Genomic DNA, 18,022 nt, shown 5'->3' on the forward strand with positions numbered 1-18,022 from the left:
TTGATACAGTCTCTTAATATCTGTACTGATGTTTTAGTTTTCTGATGATACTAAATTATTTAGGATGTTTAAAGCAAAAAGGGATTCCAAAGAACTCCAAAAGGATCTCTCCGAACTGGGAGAATGGGCATCAAAATGGCAAATGTGGCTCAATGTAAGCAAGTGAAAAGTGATGCATATTGGGGCAAAAACATCCCAACTTCATATACAAGCTGATGGGAACTGAGCTAGTGGTGACTGACCAGGAAAAAGATATTGGGGCTCTGGTATATGAAATTATGTATATCTGGAGAAAGTGGATAGGGAGACATTTTTCTCCTCTCCCTTCATATTAGAACCTGGGTTATCCCATAAAGCTGATTGGTGGGAGGGAAATTCAGGACAGATAAAAGGAAATACTTAGGGCGTAAGCTTTTGTGGACTTGAATCTGCTTCATGAATTGTTATCCTCACTAGGTGGTTATATACATGTGGGTTTGGTGGAGGGAGTTGCAAAAGTTAGTCTTTGCAATGAAATGCAAAAAGTACATGCTGTGAAAACAACAGCTTAAATGGATGCAAAATAACCATAGTTACCATTCATAACTGCAGGAACTGGTAGTAATACTATTAACTTAGTATGGCTGAGTAAATACTGTAGTGGGAAAGAAGTTATTATATGGTTGGAGTCTCCCTTTGATAAACCTCTGTTGGAGAATGGCAACTTTGAGGTCAGCAGAAGAATGTCCAGGTAGTGCCCAGTAGGAGAAGACTGAGATCTACTGTTGTTGCCCTCTCAGATATCAGATTTGTGTGCATTAATTCTTTTGCTTAGAGACTGACCTTTCTGTCCTATTCAGAAAGCAGAAGGCAGGTAACACCATATATCATATTGGAAAATACAACAACAATAATAATAATGAGGAAATTTCTGAATCAGTAAAAGACAGCATCACTTGGCAAAGCCCATCATGTTCATCTAGAAAAACTGCCACGAGTCAGAAAAATACATTAAACTGCATCTCATAAAAACCAAAATCAGTTGCCTGAAGCAGCTGCCTCACTCTGCCTAATGGTAGGGCTGATCCTGCCCTGATGTAGCAGTTGTTATTGGGCCTTGTAATAGCGTTGTCAGGGTGGATATGGGGACATATTTGGCATCGACTTGTTGCAGAATCTGGTTGTAGTCTCTGTGTGTCTGTTATGTGGCTTCCTAAGCTTAAGAAAATGCCTTCTCAGTTCCGTGGAGTGAGAGGGCTTTAATAACCCTTTAATAGTCTGTTCTGCAAGGGGCCTGCCATACCCAGGGCAAGGAATACTTCTAGGCCATGGATGCAGAACCAAATCGAACCGTCTTGAGGCTCCAGCCTGACTTTCTAGGATTTCCTAAAGGGTCATGTCTCTTTCCCGACCATGAATCTTGATGTTTTCCCAGGTTTTGTGCAGTTTTTGCCTCATCTAAAAGGTTGAAATGCCTCTCCCTATGCTTAGCTTCTGGCAGTAAGAGCTTTCAGCTAAACTTGGCTGGGTTTTTTGCATGTGTGTGTGTGGGGTGTGTGTGTGTATTTGGGCCCTGCCTCCTTTTGCCTTTGGCTCCACCCACTACTCAAATGCAGTCCCGAGAGCTTTTCCAAAATGTAATTTGGCTGAAAGTGGTTCAGAAATACCCCTGTCCTAGGCATTAAGGCCAATTAGGGGAAATGAACCATAATACCATATTTGGGAGCCATCTGGTTATGCACTCCAGGATGGTGTTCAAACTGGAGCCTGAATGACTGAGGCAAATGTATTTAGTAGCCCACAGACTGGCAGGTTCCCATAGAGGCCATGCATGCTTAGGGGCTTAAGTGGGGATTTCGAGTCAAAGTAGAAATAGTGGCTGAGTTTGGATGACACTTTCAGCAATGGAGGAGGCAATAGGCAACTCACTGTATGTTATGTTGCCGGTGCTCCCCACATGCCCTGCCGCGTGGCTGAAACTCCTGTCATCCTTCCCGCTGGCCGTCTCCTCCCTCCTTCCTCCCAGGGCTATCCCATCAGCCATTGCAAGTTCTGCTGGCTGCAGAGTGGCTGGGGCGCTTTCAGCCACTCTCGCAGGAGAAGTCTATGAGCTCCCAAAATAGTGCACTCAACACGTTAAATTTGATCAGCTACTCATCGGTTGTTTCCCATTCTGTTCCTATTACCCCCAGTTGATTAACGTGCTGTCCGAACTTAGCCAACATGTTAAACCATGGGATTATGGATAAACAGGGGAGTAGCCTGTTGTTTTTCTTCGTTGCTTAAATCGAGAAAATAGCGTACTGTGAGTTGTGTGTCTGTTGTGTGTGTCCCCTCCCCAGATGACGCGATAAACAATGCAACGAATGGTTGACTCTTCACACACACCTGTTGCTTAGCGTGTAGTCCATGAGTAGGGAACGAGGGGTGGAGTGATCCCAAATTAATTAGGAACAGGTGTGGTGAATATGTATGAGGTAGTGATAAAAAGAAAAAGTTTTATCAGTTGCCTAAAATTGCAATCCCATTGAACACAGTGGGGATCTACTCCCAAGTAAACATGCACAGGCTTGCACTGTAAGTCTACATGTACCTAAGCCCTTACAAAATACATCTTTAACCTCTTTGACCCTCGTTGCCTTTCTTTTTGTGCTGTTCTCAATGCTTCTGACTTCATGTCTTGTTGCTTAGCGACACTTATAAACAAGGGCAAGGCCTTTCTTTCCCTTTCCTTTCCTCTTTGCAGGCCGTTCACCAGCAAGCTAAGTTGTGGACAACAGCAAAGAAACAATTGCCGAAAGTTATGTAAAATTGCTGTTTGAATGAGTGCTCATGGCCAAGTATCTGTTCTTGGCTCCAGGGTTGTCTTTGCCCTTTAGTCCTCTTTCTCCTGAAGCCTTTGAAGAGATCAAATGCCTAGCAGGCAAAGCTTGGAAACAGCAAACTCAAGAAAATCTAGGCTGTTCCACGACCTATGCTGGCGCTTATGGAAACAAAGGACTGGATATATCCAAACATCACCGGGTCATCCCTTCCTCTCCTACCAGGGTACACAAGCCTCATCCACCTGAGTAAGCATTTTCTTACATAAATTCGGGCTACTCTGAAGTTACCTGCTTAGGGCACAATCCTATGCATGTTTAGACCGAAAAAGGGCCTTCAACTCCCAGCATTCCCTCAGCCACGTTGGAAGGGGAACCCTGAGATTGTAGGTGTTTTTTTCCTCTGTCTAAACATGCACCCATAGGCAATACCAGACAGATGAAGGCAGAAATGGATGTCTGATAGTGTGTTTACTGAGAAGTCCTACTGAGTTCATTGCAGCTTATTCTCAGGTAAATGTATATAAGATCTTCAGTGAGTTTCCAAAGTGTTGGCTCTAGTCTGTCTTCAGCCTTTGCATTTTATGATGAAGGAGCTTTGGTCTCCAAAGCATGTTGGGTTAAAGTAAAGAAATTTCCCTTTGGCACCTTTGAGAATACGTCCTCACTTTGCATTTCATTTAGTTTGGGTGCCTCTCTTCTGTTTTTTGTTTGATAGGAGAAGCTGCATATGTGAAATGTGTGTTTCTGCTAAGATGGCTGTCTAGTTAGAAGCTGCAGGCCTCAATTGTGTTTTATACTAAAATAAGGGTGCACTCTTATGCATGGTTAGACAGAACCCCCCCCCCCACAACTCCCAGCATACCTCAGTCAGCATGGTGGCTGGGGCATGCTGGGAGTTGTAAAACTTTTTTCCTGTCCAGATGTGCATAGGATTGTGCCCTAAGTAGTTTATGTTCATTTATAAGTGTGTGTTCTTAAGGGAAGCCAGAGAACACCACTGAAGCTATTACAATACCAGCTTCACTGGGATAACAGTAATCTTAGAGGTGTAACACACACACACACACACACACTATAGGTTTGGCCAGCTATGGTTAGTTCAGTAAATAATGTTCACTTTACTGTTTGTAGGACTAGGTAGTAAGGATTAAGTATGCATTCTTTCACAAAAGGCTAGTGAACCTCTGAAAGTTAAGAGGGCTGCAATGGTATGCACACTTACCTTAGAGTAAGCCTCCTGAATGCAGTAGGGTTTATGTCTGAGTAAACATGCATAGTATTGTGTGCAAATATGTCACTGATTTGTAAGTGGGACATGAGGAATAAAAATGACAATCAAGAATGATTATGTACTGTACTGTTGTTGTTTTTAAAGATTGTACAAGTTGTAGAAGTTGAAATAGGGCACAGTTCTTTGGGTTGCTTGAATGTACTAGCAAGACAACAGTTTTCAATACCTTTGTTTGTTTTTAAATGCAAGTAACACAAGGGAAGTATATGCAACTGTCTTGAAATTTTGCAAGTTTTTCAATACTGTTTCTTTGTAATATAGAATATTTTCCTCAATATGTTTCCCTCAAATATTTCTGGTCAAATACTTGTGGTATATTGGGACAAAAATAACATGTGGTACTTCTTTAACTTTGCTGTTTACGAAGTCAAAATGAAATAAACCTGCTAAATTAGATCACCCACTAGTCAATATAAACAGATTTTTTTTCCTGATCCAAATTACCCTACTTATATAGGAAAATTTCCTAGAAATGTTTATAGAAAATTTCAAAACCTTCTGGAAAACCCACATCACTACTGCCCTCCCCATCCCAAAGTTTCCCTTGGTGCCAATAGAATTTTTTTTCTATTGGTTGCAGCATAGGAAGACTGTCTTTTGTGGAGAAAACAGCTTTGGGAGGGAAGGAATAAATCTCCCCTCCCAACACCACTACCACGCCTGTAAAAATCAAAGAAAAATAGGAGGCAGAACCCCGAACGCACATTATGCAGTAAGTATAATGTGTAGTTTTGCCCTGAGTTTTACCACTGAACACAACCAATTTGGTCCTATTCTGAAAACATTAATCAGGGATAAAGAAATCCACCCTCAATCACTTTGACCACAAATCTGGAGAAATGTATTCATGTGCACTGCAAAAAATCTGTAAGAATTTGAAAGGGTACCTGCTTTGTGCTTAATCCTGCATCTAAAGGAATTGTGTGAAAGTAGTAATATGGGAAGAGATTGTTAATGGAATAGCATTGGCCACATAGCAGAAGGCCTTCAGTTAAAATGGTGTATATCATTTATAGTTATTGAAACATGGTAAAAAAAGTGCAGTGCATCATGCTTATAATTTTTTAAAAAGTGGCAGTTGTGAAACTATTTTTTTAAAAAAAATCTAAGGAATAGTGAAGGAACTTCCAAGAAATCTTGGAACATCTTGGGTGGTCAGAGCAAGGGCCCCTGTGCTTTGATATGTGGTAGTAAGAATCCTGTTACTTTCCTCTGTGGTTGGGTGTTGTTGGGTTTTTTTAACATGCTGTCAGTAAAGGAGAAAATGATCTCATTGTTTATACAAAATACATTGATGATGAAAAACAGCTGCCCATTTTTAATATATGACATCTGGAAACAGGAGTTGCACCCGTAAGTCAAAATAGGGTTTAAACAGACATATAGACATGAGTGCTTTGGCTACTGGGTGGAAAATAATGTTCATTTGTTCTCTCTGTCTTTCTCTCTGGGCCCATCTACATGGAGATGTTTTCTGAGGTGATTCCATTTAAATCTGGATTTTCATGGAATTGGGTTTGCTCCTTTCAGGGCAAATAAAGTAGTGTATACATTTTTAAAAAATCCGCTTTCAAGGGGCAAACGGCACCTGCAAACCGCATTAGTTGAGGACTGCGTAGGCGGAGTCCTGCGGGTAGAACTGAAAATCAACTGTGTAGGTGCAGGGCAGTGAATGAGAACATATTTAAATGTTCCTTTTATTTTCAAAACATTATAGCTTGTCTAGGGAAGATGACATAACAATATATCCAGGCTGATTTTTCAAATTTCCTGACTTGGAGTGTTCTTGTATTTTGAGCAGAGGTGGTGGATTTTTTGGCTCCCAGAGGGCAATGGGTAGAGAATTTACTGTCTCCACCAGCCTTTCAGGATAGATAGGACTTGAATGTGTTATTACAGCTGTGGAGCTGTGATGACACCTTTCAACCTATTATAGCTGCAATGAACTGTATGGACTCCTTGCCCCACCTTCTAGAAGCCCTCCATTAACATTACCCACAGCCAGACAAATAGAATCATGGCTTTGCATGTTGTCTGAACAGGCCTATTATCTAATGTATCCTGTCTTCAGTAATCTAGCTATTTTACATTTTTTTCAAGCCCCAAATAGTAGGTAATAGTCAAGAATTTCCTTCTTTCTGCTTAGCCTCTGATGTGCTTCTTCTGTTACTTGGACACAGGTATCGTAGAACCTACTTTGGAGTCGCTCCTGTTAATAGGTACAGGAGTACATACCCTCACAGAGTGAGGTTTTAATACCTCCTTTATCCTTTGGTCTCCTTTATCTCCACTTATCGGTATTTGACTTTAGCCTGTAAGGTAGCTGTATACTGCATAATTCATATGTAGAATTGCTTTATCTTTCCAGGAATATCTAAGTTACGTATTATCTTCTTTTGTGTTTTCTCTAGAGCGTTTTTGGTAAACCAGCTTCACTATCTACCTGGACATTATGGCAATGCTAAAGGTACTGTGGCAACTGACCATGGTAAAAAGAAACAAACGTAATTCATACTTTACTGTAGCAAATGAGACGGCTACATGGTAATTCTGACTTTAAAACATCCATTGATGATGGAGCAGTGAAAGGCAAGAAGACAATTCTGGATGAGAAGTCCTTGTAAACAGCTGGAAACAAAAAAGAAACGTGGGGGAAGATATAAGGACAGTGGATAACAATGTACACACAGCTGCTAACAGCTGTGAGGCTGCCTTGGTCTGATGAGCTGTGCTCTAGGTGGCGCCATAGAGCAATGCTCATTCCGAAACAAGCCAGAATCTAATTCCACTGAAAAGCTTTTTTGAGAGTTGTGTTCTCATAGCTATCTGTCCCTGTCACATTTATATGTGGGATGCTGCAGGTTATTCCATCTCATCCTTGGACTGAGAGAATGTTACTTACCTAATAGGGACATCCAGTGCAATTCATGACTAAACAGAGATTTGATCTACACCAAACTCTTTAGCCACTTTACACACCCCATAGCAGCAAATAAGGGTATTTTCATGTGACTAACTTTTACAGTGGGATGTACCACTTGTGAATATTGTTCATTTGGCATAGTAAGTGGGAGGGAGCAGCAAGGCAGGTCCTAGACAACCTGGGCTCTTTGATGCCCCCTTCCATATGTTCAAGTTTTGAATGCCTTATTTTTTAATTGAATTTGTATCCCCTTCATGACTGGTGCACAATCGGCAGGAATAATTTATACCTGTCATGTAAGGCGATGAATTTGCATGCGTGTTCAGAATTGCTACATGTTTGTTAAATGAACACTGATGTTGTACATTCTTCTGTAAATTTAAAAAAAGAACTGAAATTTAATACAGCACTGGTCGTGCAAGTGAGTGTTACCAGCTTTACAATTGAAAACGAACTGTTGCCTCTTCCAGCCTGACACCAAAGCTACTTGTATTACTTGTCCCAAAATCCAGCCCTGGAGAGTGCTTTGAAAGGCATATGTGCATTTTAGCTAAGGTGGTTTAAAGCAAGAGAGAAACCAATCCGACTATCACTTGGGGAAAATATACTCATGAGCACTTCACACAACATTCTATCTACATGAATATAATGGAAATGTGTTTACTATCACATGTATATGATAGGAAGCCATGATAGGAAGCCTGTTTCTGACATATGGACTTATACCAAGTCAGATGTTTGTGTGCTGCTCACCAGATAATGGTGTGTATGGTTTTTTTTCCTCCATCTGGGTAGACAAAATTCCCTGGGTGAAGCAACCATAAAGGAAAGTGCCCCTTTGCTTGATGTCCCCGAGACAAATGTAACTTGGTGCTGTCCAGGAGTGGCACCACTAACAATGGAACAGCACCAGGCAAGTTGAGGACATCATGGTCTTAATAAGGTTGAGATGGCCAGCATGTCTCCTACTTTCTTGTATTCCAGATTATTGCAATCACATGAAAAGCAGTAGTTTAGGTTGGAAGACTTCAGCTGCAGAAGCCTTTGGCAATCTCTCTGCTGTAGTGCGACAAGTGCCATCCTTGACAGTGTTTAGGCACCTGTTGAAAGCTTAGCTGAATATCCAGGCATTTGCTGATTTTAATACCTAGTTTGGTAGATTTTTTTCAATGTTTTTATCTTTTGTATTTGATTGTTGTTTTAATGCATTTTGTACACTGCTCTGTGATTTGATAACAAAGAGCGGTATATAAATATTTTAAATAAAATGGACCTCCAATGAAGGTCTCTAGAAAGATTGTTCAGCTGTAATCCTACAGAGTTACCTGAAGTCTCACTGCACTCAATAGAGCTTACCTTCAAGTACACATGTATAGGATTGCATTGTGAATTCTGGAAAAAAAATCTAGCTGGGGACGAGGGCCTCCTAATGATTTTCTAGAGTTAATGCCAGCAACAAGCTCTTTTGATGGGATGCCATGTATTATCTTATATGCAGTAGGCCTGTTTAATTTACTGCAAGGCTATAGTGATTATCAAATGTCACTAAAAACCATGTGCCATCAGGCATATTTAGCTTGCTGTATGTGCCTTGCTCCATATGGCATACTGTCTGACTGTATGTACGTAATCTACACAGACACCTGCCTGTCGATAGATATGGATAAAAGAACTGTAGCCTGTTTTTACCCTTAACTAAGGCATAGGAAGTGATGGTGGTTGTCCTTGCCCTGAAGTATAGAAGGTTCAATGATGATAAAATGTGGGAAATCCATGTTCATATCCCCATTCACTGGGGATATGAGCTTACTGGATGTCTCCAGTAAGCTTACTGGATGCCTCCATATTATGTTTCCTGTGCTTTGGTATCTTTCAGTGGCTAATACAAGTATGGTGTTCACAAAATATAACATGTACTCATCCACCAAGGCTACAGTGACAATATTGGAGGAGCAGGCTAGATGGTTTCCTGGAAGGAGGCAAGTCTTCTCAAGGAACAGAATGGCTCAGAGCAGACAAAAGCAGAGGTCTAGGGAAGCAAATTAAGAGTACTACATAAATGAGATTAAGTCAAGTATGCTTTCAGTTTATTTACTTTAAGGCATGTTTGACTTATTAATGATAATCATTTGTGTCGTTTCTTGTGGTGGCTTGTAAAGATTTGAATTTAGGAGTGTAATTCCTAGGGGAAAAATAACCTTCCTTTTGTTGTTTGTTCCCTCTTAGGTTTTCGTCATAGTTTCTTAGAGGCCTCAAGTGATTCAAAGAAATTTCAAATCCATTCACATAAAGCAAGTGGAGAATAAGTAGAGTGTTAGAGATTTGTGTGTCTCAAGACCCAACAACTTACTGGCTCAGTTCAGACAACACATTAGTCAACGGTGGTTTTAGAACTCCACGGTGTTGTTGTTACACCATCATTGAGAAATGTGTTTTTTGGATAACACTCCATGCAGAATCTCCATGCTGTGCAGAGGAGAGTTCCTGCACAACCGTTGTGTTGTGGGCTCCGTGGAGTTCTCTGTTGCATTGAGTTGACTTTTCCCAGTGGCTACAGAATTCCCTGGGAAGCGTGGCGAAAGGAGCGAGTGCTGCTCTAGGAGAGCTGCCGGGATTGGTTTTTTGCAGCAATGGCTGATGGGATACCATTGGGAGGACTGGGGGAGGAGAGAAGGCAGAGGAACTGTCAACCAAAGGCTGCAATGGATTTTACTCAACTCCATGGTAGCCCAGTCACACAATGGTGGAGTTAGAACATCTTGTGTGGGGAGTGCCTCCTAAAAACTCAACCGTTGAGTGGAGTTTTCACACTGGGTTAACTAACATGTTGTCCGAACTGAGCCATTATGTGCAAGTATGTGTAAAAAAACAACCAATGAAAAGTGTGTTGAGATTTGAATCAGAAAGGTAGGTGAAAAAAGGTACCTACCTGTTTTTCTTTTGGAGTTCTATGCACATTTTCTGCAAAAGTAGGTTTGTGGCTGGAATTCCATGGTGGCAGTTACAAGAAATGTGACGGGTGAGTAAAGAGTTAAGCATCTCTTCCCATCATTGCTTCTTTCCCCAGACAGACTCTTTTTCCCACAAAGAGGAAGCTGGTTCTGTTGCATATACTTACATGTAAGCTGCGGTATTCCAAACTGATTCATTGGATCTATAGATATTAGATTAATAGAAGAACTTTTTAGTCCCCTGCCAAATGAAGACCTGTAACAATGGAAGGCCTAACACAAGGCATATAACAATTATTATTCTATCCTCATCACTGGTTGGCTACAAATAGACATATGTGCATTAGTGAGGATCGCTAATTCTAACACAGGCAAGTTAGTGAAAGTTGTATACAAGAAAAGAGCAAAAATACAGAGGTTTTAGCCTCTGTATTCCAGAATAATCTATATACTGCAGCAGGATAACCTTGAAATAAGTGGTTAGCTGATTATGGCCACTAGACAATAAAAACCAAAGTAAAAATGTGCAAAAATTTTTACTTATTTGTTGAAAAAGAAAAGGAAAGCTGTGCTTCTTCTTGTATCTGCAGTCATTGGTATTTAGATAAAGAGCCTTAAGAGAGGGGCAGTGCAAGGTTAACACAGAGTCTTCAAAGACTCGGGATGGCTTGTCTATAATGGAATACATATAGGAAAAGTTCCAATTTAATATATGGTTTTGTTTTGGGGTGATGCTGGATATGACTGCATGTACAGCCATGGGTCTTTGGCTGCCAGCTCAATGTGGGGGATGTGTGCACAATTATGGCTATGTTTGGTTCACAGATGCTTTGCTTTCTATTGCTGAAGCTGTGAAAGCAACCTGACCACCACACAGTGTAAAGCTGATGGGGCTGGACACTGACCTGTTAGACTGCTATTTACATTCAAGATGCTTGTAGAGATACTTTTTTTAAAAAAAAATGTGGAAATGTCGCATCCCCCCATATGCACACATACACACGTTAAAGCAGCACGTTGCTATCTTTTCTGCTTCATTTACCTTCCACAGCAGGGGTCAGCAACTTGCAGCCCTCTAGATGTTTTGGCCTACAACTCCTATGAGCCCTAGCCAGCGTACTCAATGGTAAGAGATGATGGGGGATATAGGGCCAAAACCTCTGGAGGGCCATAAGTTGCCAGCTGCTGTTCAACAATAATGAGACTGCTTATGCAGGGTTGGAGCTAGCACTACTGTAGTGCTAAGGGGAAGCTGATCCCATTGTCCTGAGGGTGAGATATGTATCTATCTATCTATCTATCTATCTATCTATCTATCTATCTGAAAACGAAACACTGCCTGGAAAGGGTACTAATAGAGGCTGGTAAATGGTCCTTTAGCAGGACATATCAATGCATTAATATCCAACTTGACAGGTTTAGATTGTAAGTTCCTTGGGGCAGGATCCTTTTCTACTCTCTAAAGCATCATGCATATTGATAGTGTTTCTATAATAAATGATTTGAAGGTGTGTAAATCCTGGCTAAACAGTCAGATATTAGGATTAAGTTCCAGTGAGCCATCTCTCAAATTAAGCGCTGAAAACAGAGAGGGTGTTTCTGCCAGCAGAATAATTACTGTTTTCGCTATGCGAAGAGGAAGCAGAGCATGGAAACAATGGGATGTATTTGTGTTCGGTATCCGTATTATTCCGACTTCAGCTATTTGTGATTCACATTTAGAAAGTGAGGTTTGCAGGGCTTCTCTTAAGCCCGAACTGGAATGTGGGATGCAATAGAATACCCCAGAGCATGAGCAAAGTGAATTTCGCTCATCACTGAGTAAGCACAACCTGTCACTCCACCATAGGGGTTCCATGGCAGAGCTTATAGATGAGAAGCAGTGACTTCCAGCCAAGCTTGAGCTCTGGCACTACTTATTCTAGAAATTTAACAATGGGAAGTTAATCAGTTACTGAATTTGTGGCTGGTCATTTAGTTTGGCAGTGTTCATAATATATGTAAACAAAAAGATAACAGCAAGTATAGTACATCCAGCTCTATAACTAGACATGTTACTTACAAATGAAGCACTGTGTGACATTTCATTTTACCATCACAACACCATCTGTTTCTTTCCTTTTTTAAAAAAATATATAGATTAAACATAATGCAGTCATTGTTGCATCACCGGTAGTACCACTTGACGTAATTCAGCGAGGGATAAAACATGCCAATTTTAATGGTGAGCCCTCCAATTACTTAGAGTTTTCATTTTCCCAGGACAACATTTCCAGGTTTTAATTTTATTTTTTTGTTTTTGCCATTACAGGGAGTCAAACTGGAGAGGAAACAGGAGTGATATCATCTTCCAGTCAGGATCTTCTGACTGGGTGGCCTGTGACTGGTAGCACTCATTCTGTGGTAAGTACAGGTCTCTTTGCAGGCTATGGTTCTTAGAATAATCCCGTCTTTGCACTATGTATTAATGTCCATTAGCCATGGCCCCCACTCCTTTACTGCCTTGCAGTGATTAACTATTACAAGTAACTTAACTATTAGTCAAACTATTTTCCCTATAGTTTCATGAATGGTAATTACACCTATTTTAGTTCAAACTATCTGGTAAAATGGCTTTTTGTTGATAGTTAAACACTGTAGTTTAACTTCTAATAATAACAGTAATCATAATTTTAATCCATTATTATTTAAATCTGAAAGCTCTGTAAAAATACCAATAGAAATACCAAATCAGTCACTAAGAATACAGGCATGCTTTCAGTTACCAGCAGAGGGTATGCTAACACCCTCTTCCTTTCCAACCGATAGTTGCTCAATGCAGGTGCAGCATGTAGTAATATTTCTTAGATGGATGATTACACCTAAGAAATATTCTAGCAGCTCAGCCTAGACCAGCTGTTGCACCGATGTCGAAAGATTCAGAGGCATCCCCCACGCACATCTTCACCAGCCTTCATCTCCCATGAAGGGGATGGGGTGTGTGGCAAAAGTTGCCAGACTTTCAGGGAGGAGCATTATTTTCCTTCGACAAAGTTTTTTTTTTTTTTTCTAATTTACTGTAAATAACGCTAAGCTGACCTTCCAAGGAGCAACTTGGTTGAACTTGGCCGCCTGTGTGCTGAGTGCTTTGCAAATGTGGGCTAGAACGAAGTGGCAGCTTAACTTGGTTTACAGTATTTATTTATTTTTTGAAAAAGAAGGAAAAGTGAAAAATTCTCACCATCTCATTGAAAGTAAGGAGCACCCTCTTGAATTTGGGGGAGGGGTTTTACCCCCTCCCCCTTCTCTCCCACCCCTGAAGATTGCCGGAGAAAGCTGAGCTGAATGACAGCCTAGCCCTAGTCTGCATAGACTTCCTACAATCTGCTTTTTACTACTCACTAGTATGTACTGGGTTCAGAGTCTTAATTAGGGATCCATATTTGTTTATATTCATATGTATATAAATATATTTGAATTATATTTTTCCATTTAGATCCTTTGGGGGGGGGAAGTAGAGAGTTAGTTATGTTATGGATGGTTCAAGCTTAGTGGTGTAGTGGAGTTGGAGCTCACAGGGCTGAAGCACCAGGACCTTTTGATTAGCAGCAATGGTGACATCATCTGCCACCCCCTTGGGATTCCCCGTTCTCTCTGAGCTTAGCTGCAGTCTTCAGAGTAGCTGATCGGAAAATGGATTTTCCCAACAGTAATATGTTGTTGTGAGTTTATCCCTGTTGTGAGGACTTGGTCTCGAATGGATAATTGAGAGCCATTAGCTCTACAGAAGACACATACAATACCGAGAACGAGAGATGAATCAACATAGCATGGCTGCATTGTTGGACTTTCCTTGGCGGTGTGGTTATGAGGGACGTCATGATGAGCATCTGTGCTTCAAATATATGACCGCACCACTTGTAGACACAAGGCCAATTCTAGCTGGTTTCATCTCTACCAGGAGCAGGTCTTTTGCAAAGCTAGTGGGTCTTAATTGCTCATGCAAGACCAACCCCCCCACCCAATACTTTGCATTACAACAGAGAACAATATATTGATGCTAAGGAAATTCAGATTCTCCCCCACCCCGCTTCTGTGAGGATTGTAGCTGAGGGAAAAGAGAAGTCTTTGGGATGGGGGTGGCAGATGACGTCTGCATCCCTGCTAATAAAAAAGTGCCAGCGCTGCACCCCCTTGAGCCCTGGCTCCATTGCACCACTGGACACCATTGGTCAGACCCATGGACTGTGCATAAGCTCTCCTCCGGTGATCTGGAACTGGGACGGAGCTCTCCTTGAGCTCTTAATTGCATGGTGGAGCATATTGGCTAAACACAGCTTTCGGGGCAGGGGGAAAAGACATCAAAGAAGAAAGTTTAGAATTTAAGTTCCAGAACTGTTTCTCAGATCTATATAAAGTTCTAAATTTGCTATTTCTGTCTGTCACGTTCTGACTGCAAACCTCCATGGATATTCACAAATGAAGCTGAACAGCAGTTCCCCTCTATTCTCTAGAAAGAGCTGCAACCAGAACAGGAATGAAGCAAGATCTTCTCAACCTTAACTCGCTGCGCACCTACAACCGTGGCAAAAATGGAGCAGACACTTGTTTTGTTTCTCAGAATTAGTTACCAACTCCTGGAAAAGCAGGAATCAAGTGTGAAAAAATAAAGTGTTCTGACATATTTATGCAAAAGGTGCTTCTGTGGTACGCAAAGGGAGGGAGGCTATGTTTAGTCCAGCGAAAATAAAATTTACAGTAATGCTGACAGCTGGTTCCAAGATATAGTAACATATATATATATATGTATGTATGTATGTATGTATGTATGTTTATTAGGCAACTTGTGTAGGTTTTAGCCATAATTACAATAAAAGGAGAGGAAACCATCAAAAGAATACACAGCTCACTTATTTTTCAACCTGCTCCACAGATCTGTGGATACATGGATTCCCGCCCCACCCCCACACACGACCCCTGCTAATTTCAGTGGAGGGAGTACATCCACATGCAAGGAGGATGGGGACAGCCCTTGTAGGTGGAGATGCTCTCCTGTATGTGTACAAAAGGCACTGATCATTGAGCAATGGGGAATTGCCAGTTCGTGCTAGTTTAAACCTGACCACAAAACACTTGTCCAGGCAAGCTCTTTCTCTCTCTCTCTCTCTCTCTCTTTCTCTCTCTCTCAACAATGAAAACACTTGCCTAGGGTTTTTGACATGTCTGCACAAAGATAACCTAGAGTTTAAACCCATGGTTTGCTGTTGGGTTAAAACTTTGAGTTGCTTCCCTCCCAACAACCCAAAGTTTGGAGTTCTCACATCACAGAGCACAACCCAGGAATAGGGTGTTCCAGGATTGTTTTCTAACCCGGAAACAAAGCAGAAGCAGTAAATAGCCAGGAGGCAGCTGGTGGGATCCCTCCCACATGGTTCCAACTAGCCACGGGCAGTCATTATGTGCGAACCAGGCCACTAACGGCTCAGTTAGTAAAAGGACTGAGTCCACTCTGGCTCTCTCTGTAATTCAGGCAGTAGGACTTTATAGATAAGAACAAAACAAAACATCACTTTGAATTATACATAGAATTAAAGGTTAAGAAGACAATGCAGTCCCTGGAGGAATGGTGTGATGTATTCCCAGGAACACAATTCCATAGTCTGTCTTGATTTGCACCCAAGGTTGTTTAACAACCCTCCCTGGAAACATAAGCAAGCATTTGTCAGGACAACACTGCAAAAGTAGCATTACATACCTTTTTAGTCCCCTAGTTCTTCTAACTAGAGCACCAATCAAGTTCCTGCATACTACATAGCAAATCAATGGGGAAAGAGAGACACAAAATGGTGCCAGAGTATAGCCAACTTTGTTTTAATTAGAGTATATATACTTCCAAACTGGATACACTAGAAATTGGCAATGCAACGTAAGATGCAAAGAAATATACCAGTTACTGTCAAAATGACCCTGTACAGCCTTATAATGCAAAAAAGCTTTATACAATACAAATTTCCATTAATGTACACAAACCTTGACAGTGTGATATTTGAATATGATACAGCAAGTTAAAAAGGACAGGGGGAAGCAAGAAAAGTGCTGAGAATGTAACCAAATTACTGGATGGAAAACAAGAAACCAGCCTATCTTAAAGAATGCATAGTGTGAAAAAAGCAGATACAAAGTGAGCATGTTGGTAGAAATGTTAAACGTCTTTTTACAAGCAAAGGATATCTATAGGGAGCATTCCTATCTTTAGCTTCAAACAGCAAACCAATTGTGTATGCAAGGGCTTTGATAAATACTGTATTTTTTTCCTTAAAAAAATAAAAACACCTCCAGATGCATTTTTTTCTCACACACTCAGAAATCATGTATAACTAACTTTCCAGAAATAATTCAATGTTCAAAGTGCTAAATAAAGCTGCCCAATTACATTAAGCATCACTATGACAGACAAATACAAAAGGAAAATGGTTAAACCCAAGGCATTAAGTTGCTTACAGCATCATAACACTCTCATTCCTTGACGTTCCTATGTATATTGCACCATTTGGTTTACAGAACATATTTCTTTAACATTCCTATGCATGCGTAGCTTACCTGATGACAAACTACTTAATCTTTTCTTTATAGGATCACTGTTTGATTGTTTGATGAGTCAACTAGAAACACCTTGAATAGATTTAGTTAGCTGCAGCAACTGCTTGTAGAAACAAAAGTTTGTAATTCTTGCTCAAAAGGAATTCAATTTTACCATTCTGAATTATAAATTATCTCCTAGCAATTAAGTCCTTCTTCAGAATTGCACCTTCCCTTAAAATTCCTAGCAGAGGATGTAATGGAACTCATTCAGTTCAATGGCAAGACTGCAGCTAAGTAAATGGTTCAAGATTGCATCAAACATGGATTAACCCCCAAATCTATGGAAGTAGCTTAGACAGATGGAAAATGAAACTGGCCCCGTTCAGACAACACGCTAAACCATGCTGCTTAACCACAAAATGGTTAATGGAATGCATTCAGGTTAATGCATCTGTTAACCATTTTCTGGTTAAGCAGCATGATTTAGCGTGTTGTCTGAACCAGGCCGCTGTGTGCGTGTCTGCCAGCATTGCTACAGCAGTACTCTGGATGAGGGAATGGGACAGGTCTGTCTTGCTCTGCAGACCACCACCTATTGCATTGAAGCGGAATACTGTGACATCTCTCACGTGTGCAGTTGTACTGCTTCAGCTGCCTCTGCCATTGCTGATACTGCCTTAGGATACTATCCTGTGTAGTTGAGGCTTCACCAATCCACCCACCCACCCCCATGACAGGCTGTGCCAGGCTGCAAAGTTTGTGTGATGATGCATCATCACACAATCACCAGTCCATGGGCTGTTTTAGGGTTGTGGGTCATTTGTTAACTACGCCAACAGCCCACACTTGCCAGGTTCAGATGACACAATAAGCTGTGGTTACAGCTTGAATATTCAAAATGGCCACATGTACATGCTGCAGCCCACTCTGGCTTAAACAAGCCATGGTGGGCTGCTTGATCCAGCAAACTAAGTGATGGTAATTTCCTAGGCAGTGCTGTGCCATGATAGTTTGGGGTGGAATGGCAGTGGAATGTCACTGTACTGACCTTAGTTTACTCATATATTTTCCAGAGGAGCAGCTCAATAGGATGAGTCCCAAAGAGTAATTTTAGTGCAATGAGCAGGGCTCCAAGATTTCTGTTAGGAACAACTACAGTAATGACTTACCATAATAGCTTAGCTAGGTGAGGCCACATGTTGGTTAAACTATTACGTGTACTATCATTATTTTGACTGTAGCTATTTTATTATAACTTATTAATATTTTAAGTTCTCTTCCTTCCTGTCCTCCATTGTAAACTGTTTCTGATATTTGAACTCTTACACAGATCTGGATTTCTTCCCTTGTATGAATCTAGTGGAGGAAGCTGGATGTGATCATGATACACAATAAACATCAGTGCATGGGCAAGAAAATAATTAAATCTTGGGAAAAGTTAACAGTTGACTTAGATCATCTATTAGGAATGCAACATTTGCTTCTTACTGCA

General features: G+C 40.9%; 1 long non-coding RNA gene across 1 annotated transcript; it reads left to right on the forward strand.

Moving 5' to 3' along the window:
* The first annotated feature begins 11,758 nt into the window (after positions 1-11,758).
* LOC134404856 (uncharacterized) lies at positions 11,759-14,641 on the forward strand. The gene is made up of 3 exons (XR_010025907.1): positions 11,759-12,193; positions 12,281-12,372; positions 14,463-14,641. It is a non-coding gene; the product is annotated as an uncharacterized LOC134404856 (long non-coding RNA).
* The last annotated feature ends 3,381 nt before the right edge of the window (positions 14,642-18,022 follow it).

Source organism: Elgaria multicarinata, chromosome 10 (genome assembly GCF_023053635.1).
Source record: "Elgaria multicarinata webbii isolate HBS135686 ecotype San Diego chromosome 10, rElgMul1.1.pri, whole genome shotgun sequence".
Classification (NCBI taxonomy): Eukaryota; Metazoa; Chordata; class Lepidosauria; order Squamata; family Anguidae; genus Elgaria; species Elgaria multicarinata.